This window comes from Oryctolagus cuniculus, chromosome 12, assembly GCF_964237555.1.
Source record: "Oryctolagus cuniculus chromosome 12, mOryCun1.1, whole genome shotgun sequence".
Taxonomy (NCBI): Eukaryota; Metazoa; Chordata; class Mammalia; order Lagomorpha; family Leporidae; genus Oryctolagus; species Oryctolagus cuniculus.
Window position 1 is genome coordinate 78,625,379 of NC_091443.1, and position 18,678 is coordinate 78,644,056.

Below are 18,678 nucleotides of genomic sequence, written 5' to 3' on the forward strand. Positions count from 1 at the left end.
GAATGCTCAAAAGTGAAGGCTGGGAACTAGTGTTCTGACTCAGTAACGACTTAATGGATCCATTTATTGCTTCAAAGGTATCAGGTACATAAGCAGCCAATGATACAGAGTTTTCACTTACTGTTTTATAGCACATAAGTAAAAGTGATACAGTATTTTGTTTTTCAATTCAATGCTTTCATTTTTATTTTTTAAAAAGATTTACTTATTTACTTGAAAATCAGAGTTAGAGAAAGGGAGAGACAGAGAGAGATCTTCCATCTGCTATTTCACTCCCGAAATGGCTACAATGGCCAGAGGTGGGCCAGGCTAAAGCCAGGAGCCAAGGGCCAGGAGCATCATCTTCTGCATGGGTGGCAGGGCCCAAGTACTTGGGCCAGCTTTCCTGATTATCCTAGACCATTAGTGAGGAGCTAGATCAGAAGTGGAGCAGCCAGGACACAAACCAGCACTCATACGGGATGATGGTGTCGCAGCCAGTGGTTCTATCCACTATACCTCAATGTTGGCCCCTGATGCTTTCATTTTTGCAGAATGTTTCAAGCTCAAGTTAGAAATCTACTTACTATTTAAAAGAAAGAAAACATTTTTATTTTACTTATTTGAGAGAGAGAAAGAAAGGGGAAAGGACAGAAGGAGAGAGAGAGAGAGGGACAAGAGCACACTCCAATCTGCTAGTTCACTCCCCCAGATGGCTGCAACAACCTGAGTTGGTTGGGCAGGCCAGGGAGTAAACCAGGAACTCAAATCTGGGCCTCCCATATAAGGGGCAAGAATATAATCATTTCATCCATTACCTGCTGGCTCCAAAGGTCTATGTTAGCAGGAAGCTATAGTTAGGAATCAAACTCAGGTATTCCAATGTGGGACTTGGGTGCGTGTGTTTTAATTTTTTTTAATCTATTTGAAAGTTATGAGTTACAAGGAGAGGAGAGACAGGGAGAGAGTCTTCTATCCATTGGTTGGCTCCCCAGATGGCTACAATGGCCAGGGCTGGGACAGGCTGAAGCCAGGAGCCAAGAGCTTCCTCCAGATCGCCCACATTGGTAGCAGGGGCCCAAGCACTTGGGCCATCTTCCACTGCTTTTCTCAAGTCATTAGCAGGGAGCTAGATTGGAAGAGGAATATCCAAGACCCAAACCAGTGTCCATATGGGATGCCGGCACTGCAGGTGGCAGCTTTACCTGTTAAGCCACAACGTCAGCCCTGGGTGTCTTAATTATTAGGCTAAACACCTGCTCTCCAAGAAAAATCTGTCATATTTTTTGTAGCAAAGTTAAGATGATATGTAAAAAATACTCATGCTTAGGTTGAATTTTGACCTAAAATACATATATTACATCGAACATTGTGATATTTTACAACTTTGGTGTACACATCCATAGTACTGATAACAGTCTTCAGAAAACAAGTCCTTATACATATGACAAGATATCTAGAGACCTAACCCAATGTCCAATCTCCTTTCCTTGTGAAAAATAATCCTAATTTCACCTACAGCCAAATGCCTGGCCTTATCATACTGCATAACTCCTGAGTTTCTTAGATTAGTTGCAACAATTTAAAAATTGAAGTATAACATCTATTCAATAAAGGATAAATTATGCTAATCTTAACTACACAGCTTGCTAACTTTTTACATATTGTGTCATTACCCAGGCCAGGAAACTGAATATTCTAGTCTATTCCATGCATTATTCTCTATGTGAATGGTGTCCTCTGAAATTGTTCAACATGGCAACCCTGAAAATGTGTCCCTTGCACCTAGGAGAGGTCAAAGAAGCAGAGCTGGTAGCAGTCATTGGAGGGGATTTCTGGGAGAGTTCTTCAACAGGATCAGTCAGCTGGGACAGACTGCCTTTCCCTACACTGCTCGGAATATGGTTATGACAGCCGGCACTCCTAAGCCGTACAGTAACCATGAACACCTGAGGACAGAAGCCTTGGTTAATGGCGAGATACCATGGGGATAGAAACACAGTATAAAACAACAGTCTTGTCAAAGATGCAGAAGTCTGGGGGGAGGACATGGAATTGCACTGAGACTCGAGACACAAGAAGATCTAGCAAAGAGGCTACACGAGGAAAGAAGGGGAGGGGCAGAATGCGTAGACTCTATGGAATGAGCACGATAAGAATATTTCTGTTTTACTGGCAAGAAATGTTTGGTTAGTTAGAAGAAAGGCCAGGTATCGACTCTGAAATCCAGAAGAGGTGTGAAGATCTGAGTGGTGGGGGCCGGTGCTCTGGCGAAGCGGGTTAAGCTGTCACCAGCAGTGCCAGCATCCCAGATGGGCGCCAGTTTGAGTCCTGGCTGCTCCACTTCCTATCCAGCTCTCTGCTATGGCCTGGGGAAAGCAGCAGAAGATGGTCCAACTCCTTGGGCCCCTGCACCTGCATGGGGGACCCAGAGGAAGCTCCTGGGTCCTGGCTTCGGATCGGTGCAGCTCTGGCTATTGCAGCCAACTGGGGAGTAAACCAGCGGATGGAGGACCTCTCTCTTCCTCTCTCTCTGCCTCTCCTTCTTTCTCTGTGTAACTCTTTCAAATAAATTAATTAATTAAAAAATATTTGAGTGGTAGGAAGAGAAAGAAATTTTTAAAGGAGAAATGACATGATTTAGGTTGTATATAATACTACTCTTGTCAGTCACAGACAAAATGCATTAGACTGAGATGCCACAGTCTATAGGAACTGTGGTTCTAATAACCCAGGCAGGAAGTATGTTTAAAACTTTGCCTAGGATAGCCAAGTCAGAGTAGGGAGAGAGACAGGGCTAGAAGAAATACTTTGAGGGAAAAACTCAAAAGCTTCAGTAATGAATATTGCTTTAAAAAAATGAAATGTTTTATCCTGGTTCAGGATATAATTAACAGCTTCCCAGCAGGACTCCCTACCTCAACCATCTTACCATCTTATCCTTTTAATCTGTAACTCCTGCTACCACTGGAGTGACTTACCTAAAAGACAGGTTAGATCCTCTTTATTGCCCTGCTCAAAAGTTTTTTCCAATGGTCTTAAGTAATAAAAACCCCATCTTGACCACAAAATAAACAAACCTTCGCAATTTGAGTCTGATCTGCCTTTCTAGCCTCACTGCCTACAACTGCCCTTCCTCCCACCCAAATACACATGTACCTTATGCTCTAAACACAACAAAAACTGGCTGCTTAGTGCATATTCTGGTCCGTATTTCTGCATATCCTAAGGTCTCTCCACTTGCAACATGTCTACTCTGCACATCCAATTTCCACCCATTATTCAAGCCTCAGCTCAAATGTCAATCCCTACCTCAAGCCATACCTCTCTGTTCACTCCTACTTCTTGGTTCCCAAAATAGTTCATTACAGCACTTAGTACATTTTGCATTTTGTTAAAGTAAACTGGGTAACCGTGTACGGGATATCGCCCTACCAGATTATAAACATCATAAAAGACTTACTTACATTGCTTTGGTGAATATCAGAAATACACAATACAATCAAAACTACTAATTCCAGATGGTAACCCAAGCACAGTCTCCTGAGATCTTATTTAAATCACAGGAAAAGGGTTTCTAAGACATAGAACTATTAAAGCATACATAACACGAGAGGGCCATCAGCAGTTGAGTGTTTGTGATGTTTCCTCGGTACAGAATCACAGCAGGGATGGCAATGAAGTAGAGCAGAAGAAGCAGGACACCACCCAAGGAACACAGTGGTGACGCAATGGGGCAACCCCAACCAGAAACTGTCTCAGACATCTTCCTTGGGTACACAAGCGCGTGCGCACACACACACACACACACAGACAACATGATGAGGATTTCCTTTCCTCTTTGTGCCTGATTTCAGGTAGGGATTTAACAAAAAATGTAAACATCTATTTCAATACATCAAATAAAAATGGTAACAAAAATAAAATAATTAAGTGTTGAACATAGGAGAATTTTATGCACAGAAGTAATAGATGGTATCTCTACTTTATCGATTTTTTTTATCAAAAATTGGATTACCAGAGAGCATGGACTTACATACAAACTGTCCCCCAGAGAAAAAGAGACAATTTAGAGAACAGAAGAAACCAATGTTAAAACTGTAGGTAGCAGTCTTGAGAAATTTTAAGATTGTAAGTCTTGCATCCATAAAATAATAGAGTAGTGCAGAAAGGGAGTGACTGGAGAACCAGGAAGAGATGCTGTAACTAAAAATGACTGCTGAACTCAAATGGAAGGAGTTTAAGGTAAGTTCACAGAAATCTCCCAGAATGCAGAACAAAAAGCTAAGCTGAAGGAAGAGTACTAGAGAAAATGAAAAAAGGATTTTCTGAACAGATTCAGCACAAGAATGAACCTCTAATGCCCTAAGACATAAGTTGGGAAAACTATGACTAGCAGGCAAAATCCAGCCAGGAGCCTACCCTGTTTTTTGAGTTGTTTTGTTTGTACAGCCCATGAGATAATGTTTTTACAATTTTCAGAAGGTACATTAAACACCTACACAAAAGCCTTAATTTTGCCTCCTGGCCCACAACATCTAGAATAATTACTGACTGGCCCTTCAAGAAAAACATTTGGTGATCCCCACCCTAAGATATTTACTGTATGTCATCTATTAATTTATCTCCTATGTCTCTGGAATGGCACTGGCTAAGATCATCGCTGGAAGATGTGAGAAAGTCATCACTTCAAATCATTTTCTGATTCTGGGGTGCACAGGAGACATTCTGATGGGGAACAATCAGTCCAGGTGACCCTGCATCCAACCAGTTGGAATCCCCAAATGGTAACACAGATGGAAGAAAATCATTAGAGAAATTATTCACACAGAAAACTTGCAAAGCTGAAGTCTTTAAGTTGAAATGCTCATCAAAAGCTCAACGCAAAGGATTTCTAATATTGTACATGTGAAATTGTAAAATAGTAGGATACAGATAATTATCAAAGTTTAGAGTGATAAGACAAATATAAGTCATAATTTTCAATAGCAATGCAATGCTAAAAGATGATCAAGAGAAGCCTTTAAGTTTCTGAGGAAACACACTATTCAACCTAGAATTCTACAAAGACCAAAGCTAAGTTGGCTCCTTTTACTTAGCTATCACAGCTGGAAATCAATTGGGACACACATGTATGAGCCATTCCTCAGTATGGGAGAAATGACCAGAACAAATAACAGAAACACTGCAAGGTGGTTCCTTCCAGGAAGCAGAAAGAGGAGAGAGGATGGAACTCCAGAATCTGTTTCTTTTCACTGTTATTCTTTTCTCTGATTTTAAAACTAGGGATGAATTCTTTGATTAGACTTAAAAATTATTAGAAGTAAGAGTATGGGTAGGTGTTCAGCTTAGGGGGTCACATCCCATATCACAGTACCTGAGTCTGATTTCCAACTCTGGCTCCCGATTCCAGCTTCCTGCTAAAGGATACCCCAGGAGGAGCAGGTGATGGTGCCTATTCGAGTTGAGTCCCTGCCATTTATATGGCTTGAGTTCCTGGCTCCTGGTTTCAGCCTGGCTTAGCCCTGGCCATTGTGGACATTTGGAAATGCATCAGTGGATAGAAATTTGTCTGTGTGTCTCTCAAAAACTAAAGCTATGGTCACAGAAAAAGAGTTCATAGTAATACTGAAAGAAAAGGCAAAAGAAAAAGAAAAAAATAAAAATAGCAGTGATGAGACATTTGAAAAAAAGTAAGAATGCAAGTCTATAAACGTGTGAAAGCATAGAGCAGGGGATGGGTATTTGGCACAGCAGATAAGATGCCCACATCCCATACTGGAATGCCTGGCTGCAGTCCCAGCTCCTGTTGCCAACCCAACTTCCTGTTAATGCTCACCCTGGGAGACTACAGAGGGTGGCTCAAGTATCTGGGTCCCTGACACCCATGTGGGAGACATGAATTCAGTTCTAGGCTTCTGGTTTTGATCTGGCCCACAACTGGATACTTTAAGATTTTGGGGATGGGGGGAACCACCTGCAGTGCCAGCATTCCACATGGGTGTGGGTTCGGGTCTGGCTGCTTCTCTTCTGATCCAGCTCTCTGCTATGGCCTGGGAAAGCAGCAGAAGATGGCCCAAGTCCTTGGGCCCCTGCACCCACATGGGAGACCCCGAGGGGGCTACGGACTCCTGGCTTTGGATCTGCACAGCTCCAGCAGTTGGCAGCCATTGGGGGACTGAACCAGCAGATGGAAGACCTCTTTCTGTGTGCTTCTCTGTAACTCTGCCTTTCAAATAAATAAATAAATCTTTTAAAAAAATAATTTTGGGAGTGAACCAGTATATGGTAGATCTCGTTCCATCTGTTTCTTTCTGTCTTTTAAACAAAATGAAAATAAGTTTTAAACTTTTAAAGATATAAAAAATTTGCCACAGTACCCAATTTTCAAAAAACCATGAAGGTATTAGTAAGTGTATAATTCTAATGTATTCAGAAATAACCTGAAGCAATGTTACTGGAAATTCCACCAGCAGCTGTATGAAGAAACAATGTAGGAACATCTTTAAAAATAGCTTATTGAGATACAGTGCACATACCTTTCAGTTGACCCCTTAAAGGTATATAATTCAATGGCTTTTCATAGACTGTATGATCATTACCCCATTTCAGAACATATGCACTGCCCCCAAAAGAAACCCCGTGCCTCTCAGCAGACCTTCCTCATGTTGTCCCAACCTTCCCACTCCCAGGCAGCCACTACTCTCTTCTCTCTTGCCACAGAGTTCCCTACTCTGGCCATTTGACATAAATGGAGTCATCTGGTTTTTGTAAAGATATTCTTTTGTTGCTACTGTATATTTTCCATCCATGATGTTGTGTGTCAGCTCTTTCCTTTTGAAGCATGAGTAATACTTCATTGTGTGCATTTACCTCATTTTGTTTATCCATTCATCTGCTGATGGACATTTAGGGTGTTTCTACTTCCTGACTATTTTGAATAATGCAGCTAAGAATATTTGTGCACAGTTTTTGTGTGGATATATGTTGTATGTAAAATTTCAATAAAAATTGTGTAAAAATTTAAATTAAGTATTTTTACAAGCATAAAGCATTGTATAACACACACACACATATATACACACATACACATATATATGTGTATAAAGTAGTTTGGCATTTTTATTTATGTTTAAGTCTTTATACTTTGTTTCTGTATACAGAGAATTCTTTACTTTTTTTTAAAGATTTATTTATTTATTTGAAAGTTAGAATTACAGAGAGGCAGAGAAAGATAAAGAGAGGTCTTCCATATGCTGATTCACTCCCGAAATGGTCACAATGGCCAGAACTGAGCCTATCTGAAGCCAGGGGCCCAAGGACTTGGGCCATTTTCCACTGCTTTCTCAGGCACATTAGCAGGGAGCTGGATCAGAAGGGGAGCAGCCGGGACTCGAACTGGCATCCATATGGAATGTAGGCAATGTAGGCAGTGACTTTACCTACTATGCTATAGCGCCAGCCCCTCTTTTTTTTTTTTTTTTTTTTTAAGAGTATTTATTTGAAAGGCAGAGTTAGAGAGGGAGGGAGAGGCTGAGAGAAACAAAGAGAGAAAGAGAGAGAGAGACAGAAAGAGAGAGTGAGAGAGGTCTCCCATCTGATGGTTCATTCCCCAAATGGCTACAATAGCCAGGTCTGGGCCAGGCCAAAGCTAGGAGCCAGGAGCCACGACCTTCATCCCAGTCTCCAACGTGGGCACAGAGTGCAAGCACTTGAATCATCCTCTGCTGCCTTCCCAGGTGCATTAGCAAGGAGCTGGATCAGAAGTGGAACAGCCAGGGCTCAAACGGGCGCTCATGTGGGATCCCGGCACTGCAGGCAGCACCAAAGTGCCAGCGCTCAGTTATTTCTATTAACAAATATTTTAAAAATTATAGATACAAGGCCATGGGGGGAAAACCCATATAGTAGAAAAGGATGTACGGTGAATTATAAATCTCCCTTTTATTCTTGTCCACCTCCAGATCAAAAACTCTGTGGTAAGCAGTTTCTTAGGTTCTTCTTAAAGTATATTCTATAAATACCAGTATATAAAAGTGAGCAGTTTTTGAGGTTTTGTTTTCACATAGAGGCATTCTACATACCATGTCCTTTGTTCCTTCATTTAACATATTCTCAAACTAATGTTCTATCAATGCATATAAATCTTTTTTTAAACAATTGATTAGGATTTCATTATGTGGATGTATAGGTTGAGCATTGCTAATCCAAAAAGTGAAATCTGATATGTTCCAACATCTGAAACTTTGAGTGCTGAGATGATGTTACAACTGGAAGATCCCATACCTGGCATCATGTGACACGTTGTAGTCATAATGCAGGTCCAATAGAAATATTGTATCAACTTACCTTCAGGGTATATGTAGTAAGGTCTATATGAATTATAAATGGATGTCGTGTTTAGACTTGGGTCCCATCCCCAGGATATCTCATTATGTATATGCAAATATTCCAAAATCCAAACAATTTCAAAATCCCAAACAAAGCTGTACCATAATTCACTTAGTGCTCTGTTTGATGGAGTGCTTCCCCCTTCTCCCTAGCTGACTGAATTCTGATTTTATTCAAATATAGGAAGACACCTTGCATAGGGGACAGAAGGCCATTCACCCACAAGAGCTGACTCTTGCTCCCCCTGTCTCACGGGCAGCAATTCCATTCTCCTGAGCAACAAGCGGATTAGAAATAGGCACATGACACAAGTCCGGGCCAAGAGGGAAGAGACATAGTCTCCTGGGGGCCTTTCATGAAAAGGTTCTTCTTTTGGAAAGAGACATGGGGAGGGGGACAGAACTCTCCCAATTCTGCCCCTGGACATCATCATGTGAGGGTATGGCATTTGGAACTGCTGTCAACATCCTGTGACCAGGTAGAGAGCACCAAGAGACCCCCGGAGCAGCTGGGTCAGGCATGATTTCCTTCAGCTAACATAGGCACCCACCTTACTCCAGGCTTCCTGTCCTTGGCAATAATAAAGGTGGCTGTTGTGTGTGCCAGTCTGAGCTGCTACTGCATTCAGGATCTGAACCTGCAAACGTCCTGGACGATAACCTTCCTTGCATGGGCTCTCCCCACGTCCCCGAGGCTAAGTGAGCCCCTCATACTGACTCCTCAATACTCTGCTTCCCTTTTCATACCACTGAGTACACTGGGGATTATTTTAAGTCAGTTGTTCAAAGTGTCTACACCAGATAGTAAGTGTCATTGAAAGCAGGGACTGTGGCCATCTCAATAAGCATTAGCAAGGTGCTGCAGAAACAGGTAAGGGAAAACATCACAGCACAATCTGCGTGTGGATTTACTTGAGCACAAACACAGGAATAAAAATATATAGGAAAACATCCTAGAAGATGACACCAAACAGCTGTGGTTTTATGGAGATGAAATTATGGCTGCTTTTCATTTTTTATAACAGATATTATAAACAAGTTACCTCTATAATGTACTAGAAAACTACACATGTAGTTGTATACATTATGGAAATCTAATGAGTATGCATGCAGAAGACATAAACAGAGCACCATGGGAATACAGGAACTGGTGTCGAGCTCTCTTTGAGATGTGCATATACAATGTTTATGAACAGAATACAGAATACCTACACTGCACCTGATGTGTTGGACATTTTTCCCTCTTGTAAACTTGCCTGCCTGGTCTCATCCGAGCAGCTGTAATTGAAGGTTTTATTGTGATTTGCTACTGAACACTGACTTCAATGTGAAGTTTCCCGCTTTTAACGTACCAATAACAGTTCTCCATGAAAACTTTCTCTGAACTGCCTGTTTTCTCAAAGATATAAAAGGTCCCTTCAACTTCTGACCACAATTTCCATTGGCTGAATGCCCATCAACCAAGTTTTTACTATAATATAGTATCCCAACAGATATTTTGGACACATTCAGTTGTAAATTTTATGGGCTATGTGTAAATCATGATATACATGACAAAAAGGAAAATAAAGGAACACACATAATAATGTCTCTGTAAGAAAGCATTACATTATCATGTATTTCAGCTCTTCTTCTAACTGTGATGAACTAGCACTGACCCACACAAATTTATCTAGTTATCTTCATAATAAATTTACAAAATTTTTGACTGAAACACGCATGTAGCCTATAATCCCAGAATAAAGTAATTCTAGCTAGAACACTTGGTAATACTGGAATGATAGTAAAATAAAAGACTAAGAGAGAGTAGAGTCCCAAGCCTTATTCATCAAACATAAATGGCCTTTTTTCAAGGCACAAATAAATGGGCAGACATCCTGTGTTCATGGATTGGAAGGACTTAATATCACTAAAATGTCCATTCTGCCTAAAGCAATCTGCAGATTCAAGGCTTATCCCTGTCAAACTCCCAATGGCTTTTTTTTTTTTTTTTTACAGAAATAGAAAAAACAATGCTAAAATTCATATGGAACTATAAATGATCCTGAACTAAACTACCTAAGACCCTTGAGAAAGAACACAGTGGGAGCTTTATACTTCCCGATTTCAAAAGCTAAAATAATTAAAAACAGTATGCTTTAGGCATAAAGACAGAGACCAAGGGATCAGAAGAAATAGCCCAGCAATAAACCCACAATCTACAGTGAACTGGTCTTCAACAAAGGTACCAGGCAGTGCCGGCATCCCATATGGGTGCTGGTTTGAGTCCCAGCTGCTCCACTTCCAATCCAGCTCCCTGCTATGGCCTGGGAAAGCAGTAGAAGATGGTCCAAATCCTTGGACCCCTGCACCTGTGTGGGAGACCCGGAAGAAGCTCCTGGCTCCTGGCTTCCGATTGGCGCAGTGTGCCGGCTGTAGCAGCCACTAGGGGGGTGAACCAACAAAAAAGGAAGACCTTTCTCTCTGTGTCTCTCTGTCTCACTAACTCTGCCTGTCAAAAAAAAAAAAAAAAAAAAAAGCCCAGTTTACAAAAGGGATCCAGAACTTGACTAGCTATTTCTCCAAAGAAAATGAAAAGGCCACAGATACATGAAAAAGCTTAAAATCACTGTAATCACAGCCAATGTTATGGTGTAGTGGTTAAGTTAAGCCACCGACTGCAATGATGGCATCCCTTTTGGGCTGGTTCGAGTCCTGGCTGCTCCACTTCTGATCCAGCTCCTTACTGACGTGCCTGGGAAAGCAGCAGAAGATGGCTCAGGTACTTGGGCCCCTGTACCCACGTGAGAGACCTGAAGAATGCTCCTGGCTCCTGGCTTTGGTCTGGCCCAGCCCTGGCTATTGCAGCCATTTGGGGAATGAACCAGCAGATGAACAATTTCTCTCTTTGTCTCTCTCTCTCTCTGTGGCTCTTTCAAATGAATAAAATGAATTTTTTTTTAAAAAAATCACTATAATCATCAAGAAAATATAAACCAAAACCATGAGATAGCTAATAAGTATATATAATATATAACTTAGTAATAATAACTACTCACTAGGATAGCTATTATTATTATTTAAAGATTTATTTTATTTATTTCATTTATTTGAAAGGCAAAGTTACAGAGATGGAGAGACAAAGACAGAAAGAGAGAGAGTGAGAGAGAGAGAGAGAGACAGAGGTATCTTCCACCTGCTGGTTCACTCCTTAAATGGCCACAATAGCCAGGCCTGGGCCAGGCTGAAGCCAGGAGCCAGGAGCTTTATCCAGGTCTCCCAAGTGGGGGCAGGGGCCCAAGTAGTTGGGCCATTTTATGGTGCTTTCCCGGGTGTATTAGCAGAGAGCTGGATCAGGCCTCCCTGGCCTCCTCCTCGTCAACCTTCACAGGTGCTTTCCTAGCAGATCTCTTGCATGTCTCATCACAACTTGCTGTCTCAGTGGGCCCAGATCAACACAGTCGGGATGGGTAGGTGCCTTGGGGACCAGACCACAACATTCTAGCCAGTAAAAAGCATCCTTCCTGGGTTGAAAGTGGGACACATAAAGTCCCTGGCACAAGCTGGTGGCCCAATCCCCATTTCTTTTTTTTTTTTTTTTTAATTTTTTGACAGGCAGAGGTAGACAGTGAGAGAGAGAGAGAGAGACAGAGAGAGTTATAGACAGTGAGAGAGAGACAGAGAGAAAGGTCTTCCTTCCATTGGTTCACTCCCCTAATGGCCGCCACGGCTGGCGCTGCACCGATTCAAAGCCAGGAGCCGGGTGCTTCCTCCCAGTCTCCCATGCGGGTACAGGGACCCAAGCACTTGGACCATCTTCCACTGCCCTCCTGGGCCACAGCAGAGAGCTGGACTAGAAGAGCAGCAACCAGGACTAGTACCTGGTGCCCCAACCGGAACTAGAACCCAGGGTGCCGGCGCCACAGGTGGAGGATTAGCCTAGTGAGCCGTGGCGCCAGCCCCAATCCCCATTTCTTTAGTGGTGTCCTGCAGAAATTTACCAATGAAGGGAAACACCCTTGGCTGGATGACATCTAAGGCACTTAAAATCTATGAACAGAATAATGCCAACAAAGATAGTGGAGCAGGCTAGTTATTACTGTATTTATCTATGTCTTCCAGGTAGATAATGGGAGAAGAGGGGAAATTAATAAACAGCTAGAGGTTAAATATGAGGACAGAATGCCCCTTTGGTGGTCAGTAAAGAGGGCTGTATCCCCTGGAGTGGAGAAGAGGACAAACTGAGGACCAGACTCCGACAGAGCAGATGGCAGAGGCGCAGAGCTCCAGCAACATTTAAATGCTCTGCCACAGCAGGTGTTTTAAGGCAGCCAAGCCCTGCTGGGAAAACCTGGGACTCTGACACGTGGGACAGGAGGATCTGGGCGGACGCTCCTGACGATTTTAGCTCTGCAGGTCCCCAGATCCTCTGAGCCCATGGAGCCACCCACCCCTCTGTAATGAGAGTGCAATGAACGACTCCCTCAGGCAGCAGGTGAAGTCTGAGACTTCTCACCTCAAAGAAAAGGCCTCATCCCTCAGGATTTGCCCCCAACTTCTTTCCTGGCTGCAAAGTAAGGATCAGTGTCAAATTCTAGCATAACTGAGCAGAGCCCGGTAAAGGATGAAAGCAACTGCATCTCAAAGAAGCTTCAAGAATTAGCCAGCTTGTACCAGCAGGTGCCAGAGGAACCCCCTGGGACTAGGATGCTTGATGAAAGGGGCAGAAATGTAAACTGATATGACCAAGAATTCATTGATTTGGAGGCACATTTTTTCAGGACAAGGGATTTAACACTCCATCAAGGACTGTGTGAAATGAGGCAAACTTGCTGTTAGGGTGGCGCCTAGAAAGCTGAAAAAAAAAAAAGAATCATAGTCCAACCAAGTGAATTCCTGAGCTGCCCTGGAAGATGGTAGAGTAAGGAACAACATAGCAGAGGAAAGCAGGAATGCTGGAACCAATTACGAGAGGCCAAAAGACCTACCAGATACTCGTATTCCATGGAAGGGCCCAGGGGACACACCATTAACTGGAGTCATCAGCAGCTTGCTGCTCAGAGTCAGTGACATCACCAAGTTCAATACTGCCTCCCTCTTGCAACCCAGGACTGACGGTAGGAGTGGTGGTCAAAGAACTGAAGACCTTCCCCCACACTCGCCAATAACAAGAGTTATGAGATGGCATTTAACTGCCAGGAGCAAGGGGGGCAACATTTACGGTAATGATCAGCCAGGCTGGAAGGGCAGTGAAGTAGACTTGACCCACAGAAAACAGAGCATGGCACCTCCAGGGCCAAAACAGGCAGGTGGCCAACGCAAGCGCTGCCTAACACCTACAATCATGAGGCAAGAATGGAAAGATAGGAGGCTAAGGATGGTTGCACTAATTATAAAAAAAAAAAAAATCATGATTGCTTCTTCCATTCCCCAACCTTTTAAGGTTCTGAGATCCAGATCCCATTGGCTGAAGAAGGACTCTAAGTGACAGCAAGAAGAGTATATTGCAAGGGCCTTCCTTTCCTTCTCCAAATGAACCTATGGCACTTGGGTGACTATGTGTTAGGGGAAAATGATGCTCAGACTTATTTAGCAATGTTGGAAACAAGATCTGTGTCCATGCCTGGAGACCCAAGGCATCATCATGGCCCTGCTAGGATAGCAAGGATATACAGGGTCCAGATAATAAACGGACTGGCTAAATTCCAGGTGACAGTGAGTGCATTGGCTGTGTGGATCCACCCAGTGGTCATTTCCCTGATTCTCAGGTGTAAAACTGGAACTGACATGTCCAGTAGTGACATCTCCTCCAATTCTTACCATGGGATCTATAGCCCATGGAAGAAGAGTATAATGAAAAGGCTAACAGAGAGCCCCTGGTCAAGACAGTAAATCAAAACCAGTATTGATTAGATACGATACCAAAAGCAGTAGCAACAAAAGGAAAACAGATCATATCTAATCAATATTGTTTTTGATTTACTATCATCAGAATGAGAAACTTCTGTTTCAAAGAACATTACCAATAAAGTAAAAAGACAATGCAGAGAATGGGAGAAAAATTCTGTAAATTATATAATTGATACAGGACTGGTATATAGGACATTTAAACTATGCCAACTTAGTAATAAAATGACAACCTGATTCCAAAATGGGCAAAAGATGTGAGTACGCATTTTTCCAAAGAAGATGCACAAATGCCCAATAAGCACACAAAAAGATGCTCAAAATCATTAGCCTTTAGAGAAATGCAAATCACAGCCCCTGTGAGACACCACTTCATACCCATCAGAAAAGTTATAATAAAACAGATAATACCAGGTGCTGCAGAAAATGTGGAGAAATCACAGGTCTCAGGCCCTGCTGGTGGGAATGCACAGCACCACTGGATTTCATATGACCAAGCAATTCTACTACAATGTATAAACCCAAGAAAGTGAAAATATATATCCCACATGAACACTTGTTCACAAATGTTCATAGCACCATTATTCATAATAGCCAAATAATGTTAAAGACTCAGATGTCCATCAACTGAAGCACTGATAAATAAAATGTGTAGGATAGTATTTTGCAATTTTAAAAATGAAGTCCTGGGGCTGGTGTTACAGTGAAGCAGTCACACTATCACCTGTGATGTTGACTTCCCATGTGGGTGCCAGTTGCTCTCCCAGCTGATCCACTTCCAATCAAGTTCCTTGCTAATGGCCTGGGAAAAGCAGAGAAAGACAGTCCAGCTGTTTGGGCCCATGCCATCCACGTGGGAGACCCAGATGGAGCTCGTGGCTCCTGGCTTTGGCCTGGGCCAGCCCTGGTGACTGCAGCCATCCAGGGAGTGAACCAGAAGATGGAAGTACGCACGCTCTCTCTCCAACTCTTTCAAAGTAAAGAAATCTTTAAAAAAAATGAATATTAATACATACTACAACACATTATACTGGAGCCGGCACTGTGGCATCGCGGGTAAAGCCGCTGCCTGAAGTGCCAGCATCTCAAATGAGTGCTGGTTCAAGATCCTGCTGCTCCACTTCTGGTCCAGCTCTCTGCTATGGCCTGGGAAAGCAGTAGAAGATGGCACAAGTCCTTGGGTCCCTGCACCTGTGTGGGAGACCTAGAAGAAGCTCCAGGCTCCTGGCTTTGGATTGGCGCAGCTCTGGCTATTGCAGCCAATTGGGGAGTAAATCAGTAGATGGAGACCTCTTTCTCTGCCTCTCCTCTCTCTGTGTAACTCTGACTTTCAAATAAATAAATAAATAAATAAATCTTAAAAAAAAAAAAAAACATATGCCAAATGAAAGAAGCCTTCTGCACAAAGACCACATACAGTATGACAGAGGGTAGAATTTCAGTTGCTTGGGGAGGGGTACAGGCATCTGGGGAAACTGGAGACTTACAGCTAGTGGGTATGGAGTTTCTTTATGGAGTGATGAAAATGTTCTAAAATTGATGTACAACTCTGTGAAGATATTAAAAACCACCTGAGTTATAATCTTTAAATGAATGTATTAAATGTCACACAAATTATATTTCAGCAAGGTTGTTTAAAAATATAAAGGGAAGGGCGTTGTGGCGTAATAAGCAAAGCCTCGGCTTGCAGCACCAGCATTCCATATGGGTGCCAGTTCGTGTGCCGGCTGCTCCTCTTCCGATCCAGCTCTCTGCTGTGTCCTGGGAAAGCAGTGGAAGATGGCCCAAGTGCTTGGGCCCCTACACCCACATGGGAAACTCTGCAGACGCTCCTTTCTCCTAGTTTTGGATTGGCTTAGCTCTGGCCGTTGTGGCCATTTTGGCAGTGAACCAGCGGAATGAAGACTTCCTCTCTCTGTAACTCTTCCTCTCAAATAAATAAATAAATCTTTAAAAAAAACCAAGGAAAATATTGCAACCCAGTGGGAACGTCAGAGGTCAGGGTCACCCCTGCAGACACAAAAGATATAAAGTGGTTCCTATAACGTGGGTTCCAGTCCCTGTAGAAACCCAATAGATCCTGAAGAAAAGCTACACAAACAATCACAACTAAGTAACAGTCACAATTTTTTGCTGGTTCCTGGATACAAGGTGTCCGGAAACAGCTGGGACCCTTCCTGTGTCTGCTGGAACAAGCGTGTTCCATTTGAGAATGTGAACCTCTAATCCTCAGAGCCCAGGGGTGTGAGCTTAGAAGCACAAAGTCCTCCAGGGCATCACAGGCAAAGGTTAAGTGGCCACTCCGAGTTCTACTGCTTTGCTCCAGGATGCATGGGCACTTCCTGTTGGGAAGACAGACACATACCCTGGCTCTGATCTAATGAATAAACTTTATTCCAAACAATGGCACCCATCCTTCAGGAATGCCACTTCCAACTGGGGACTTCTCGGGTGCTTTCGGTAGTCATTCCAGGGCTCTACGAGGCCGCTTGCTTCTGGATGGTGTGGTGAGTGACGTGATGGATGGCTCTCACTGACCCAGGCTCCCAAGGCTCACTCATGCACCCTCTCTCTATGAACTGGGTCCCCTGGGAGGACAAATTGGTCATTGCCATCTGCATGGGTCATGCGTCCTCGAAGCCCCCAGTAATTGTGCTGGTTGAGACTTCATGGACAAGAAAGGCAAGACGCATCCATCCATGTTAAGCCAAATTACTGGCCCTTTCGGAATGGACATTATGAGAATTCACTGTGTAGAACTGGACCTTATTTAATTCTTAAACTGTGATAAATTCGACAGTGGAATATCAAATTCAATCTTTTTAAAAAAAGATATAGGGCCATGTTAGGTAATCTAGTTTTTCCTAAGTGTGATTTGGTGGTTCAAGGATATTTTACACGTTCATAGAAAAATGGAATGAAAATATAAGGACTTTTTTTGGTACAAAAATATTTGAAATTCATGCATGGTTTTTTTCATCATATGCATTTTCTTTGACCTTTTTGAAGATCCTTCATATGGATATTAAAGGAATTGGTCCATTTCATCTAAATTATTGAATTCACAGGCACAGAGTTTTTCAAAGTATCCCTAATTACCCATTTAATGTCTGTAGGTTTTCCAATAATGCTACTTTCTAGTTTCCTAAGGTAGAAGCTCAACAATTCCAGACCTTTTTTTCTTTACTAGTGTAAGCATTTAATGCTGTACTTCCCTCTAAGAACTGTGTTAGCCGCAATCTAAACATTTTGGTGTTGTATCTTTATTTTTATTCTGTTCAAACATTTAAAATTTTCCTCGAGAATTCTTATTTGATCCATGGGTTATTTGCAAGTGCTGTTTAACTTTAAATATTTGGGGGATATTCCAGGCAGCTTTTGTTATTGATTCCTATTTTTTATTTTTTTTATTTTTTCACAGGCAGAGTTAGACAGTGAGAAAGACAGAGAGAAAGGTCTTCCTTCCATTGGTTCACCCCCCAAATGGCCGTTACGGCTGGCACGCTGTGCCGATTTGAAGCCAGGAGCCAGGTGCTTCCTCCTGGTCTCCTACGCGGGAGCAGGGCCCAAGCACTTGGGCCATCCTCCACTGCACTCCCGGGCCACAGCAGATAGCTGGACTGGAAAAGGAGCAACCAGGACAGAATCTGGTGCCCCAACCAGGACTAGAACCTGGTGTGCCGGCGCCGCAGGTAGAGGATTAGCCTAATGAGCCGTGGCGCCGGCCTTTTGATTCCTATTTTAATTCCACTACAGTCAGATCATAACTTGTATGATTTCTGCTCTTTCAAAATCATCAAGGTTTGACTTTTGGCCCAGATTACTCAGTAAATATCCCATGTGCATTCAAAAACAGTATTCTGCTGTTGTAACACAGAAAGCCCACAGATATCAATTAGGTAAAAGTGATTTGACAGGGGCTGGCACTGTGGTGTAGCAGGTAAAGCCACACTTGCAGTGCCAGCATCCCATATGGGTGCTGGTTTGAGTCTGGCTGCGCCACTTCTGACCCAGATCCCTGCCAATGTGCCTGAGAAAGCAGTAGAAGATAGCCCAAGTCCTTGGGCCTCTGCACCCACATGAGAGACCCAGAAGAAGCTCCTGGTATAGGACTGGCACAGCTCTGGCCGTTGTGGCCATTTGGGGAGTGAACCAGTGAATGGAAGACACCTCTGTGTGTGTGTGTGTGTGTGTGTGTGTGTATGTCTACCTCTCTGTAACTCTGCCTTTCAAATACATAAATAAATCTTAAAAAGAGGGGCCAGCACTGTGGCACAGCAGGTTAACGCCATGGCCTACAGTGCTGGCATCCCATATGGGCGCTGGTTTGAGACCTGGCTGCTACACGTCCGGTCCAGCTCTCTGCTATGGCCTGGGAAAGCAGTGGAAAATGGCCGAAGTCCTTGGGCCCCTGCACCCATGT

The 18,678-nt window shown here is 43.0% G+C and overlaps 1 protein-coding gene across 4 annotated transcripts in view; it reads right to left on the reverse strand.

The window, feature by feature from the left end:
* The window catches only part of NEDD4 (NEDD4 E3 ubiquitin protein ligase), a 147,107-nt gene that overhangs the window by 100,692 nt on the left and 27,737 nt on the right, over window positions 1-18,678 (reverse strand). The window contains exon 1 of one of the 4 annotated variants that reach the window (XM_051821967.2): window positions 15,743-15,761. The exons of the other annotated variants lie outside the window; for them this stretch is intronic. The gene's annotated coding sequence lies outside the window, so the exon portion shown is untranslated. Of the gene's footprint in view, window positions 1-15,742; window positions 15,762-18,678 lie in introns of those variants that run through there. 4 annotated transcript variants of the gene reach the window in all.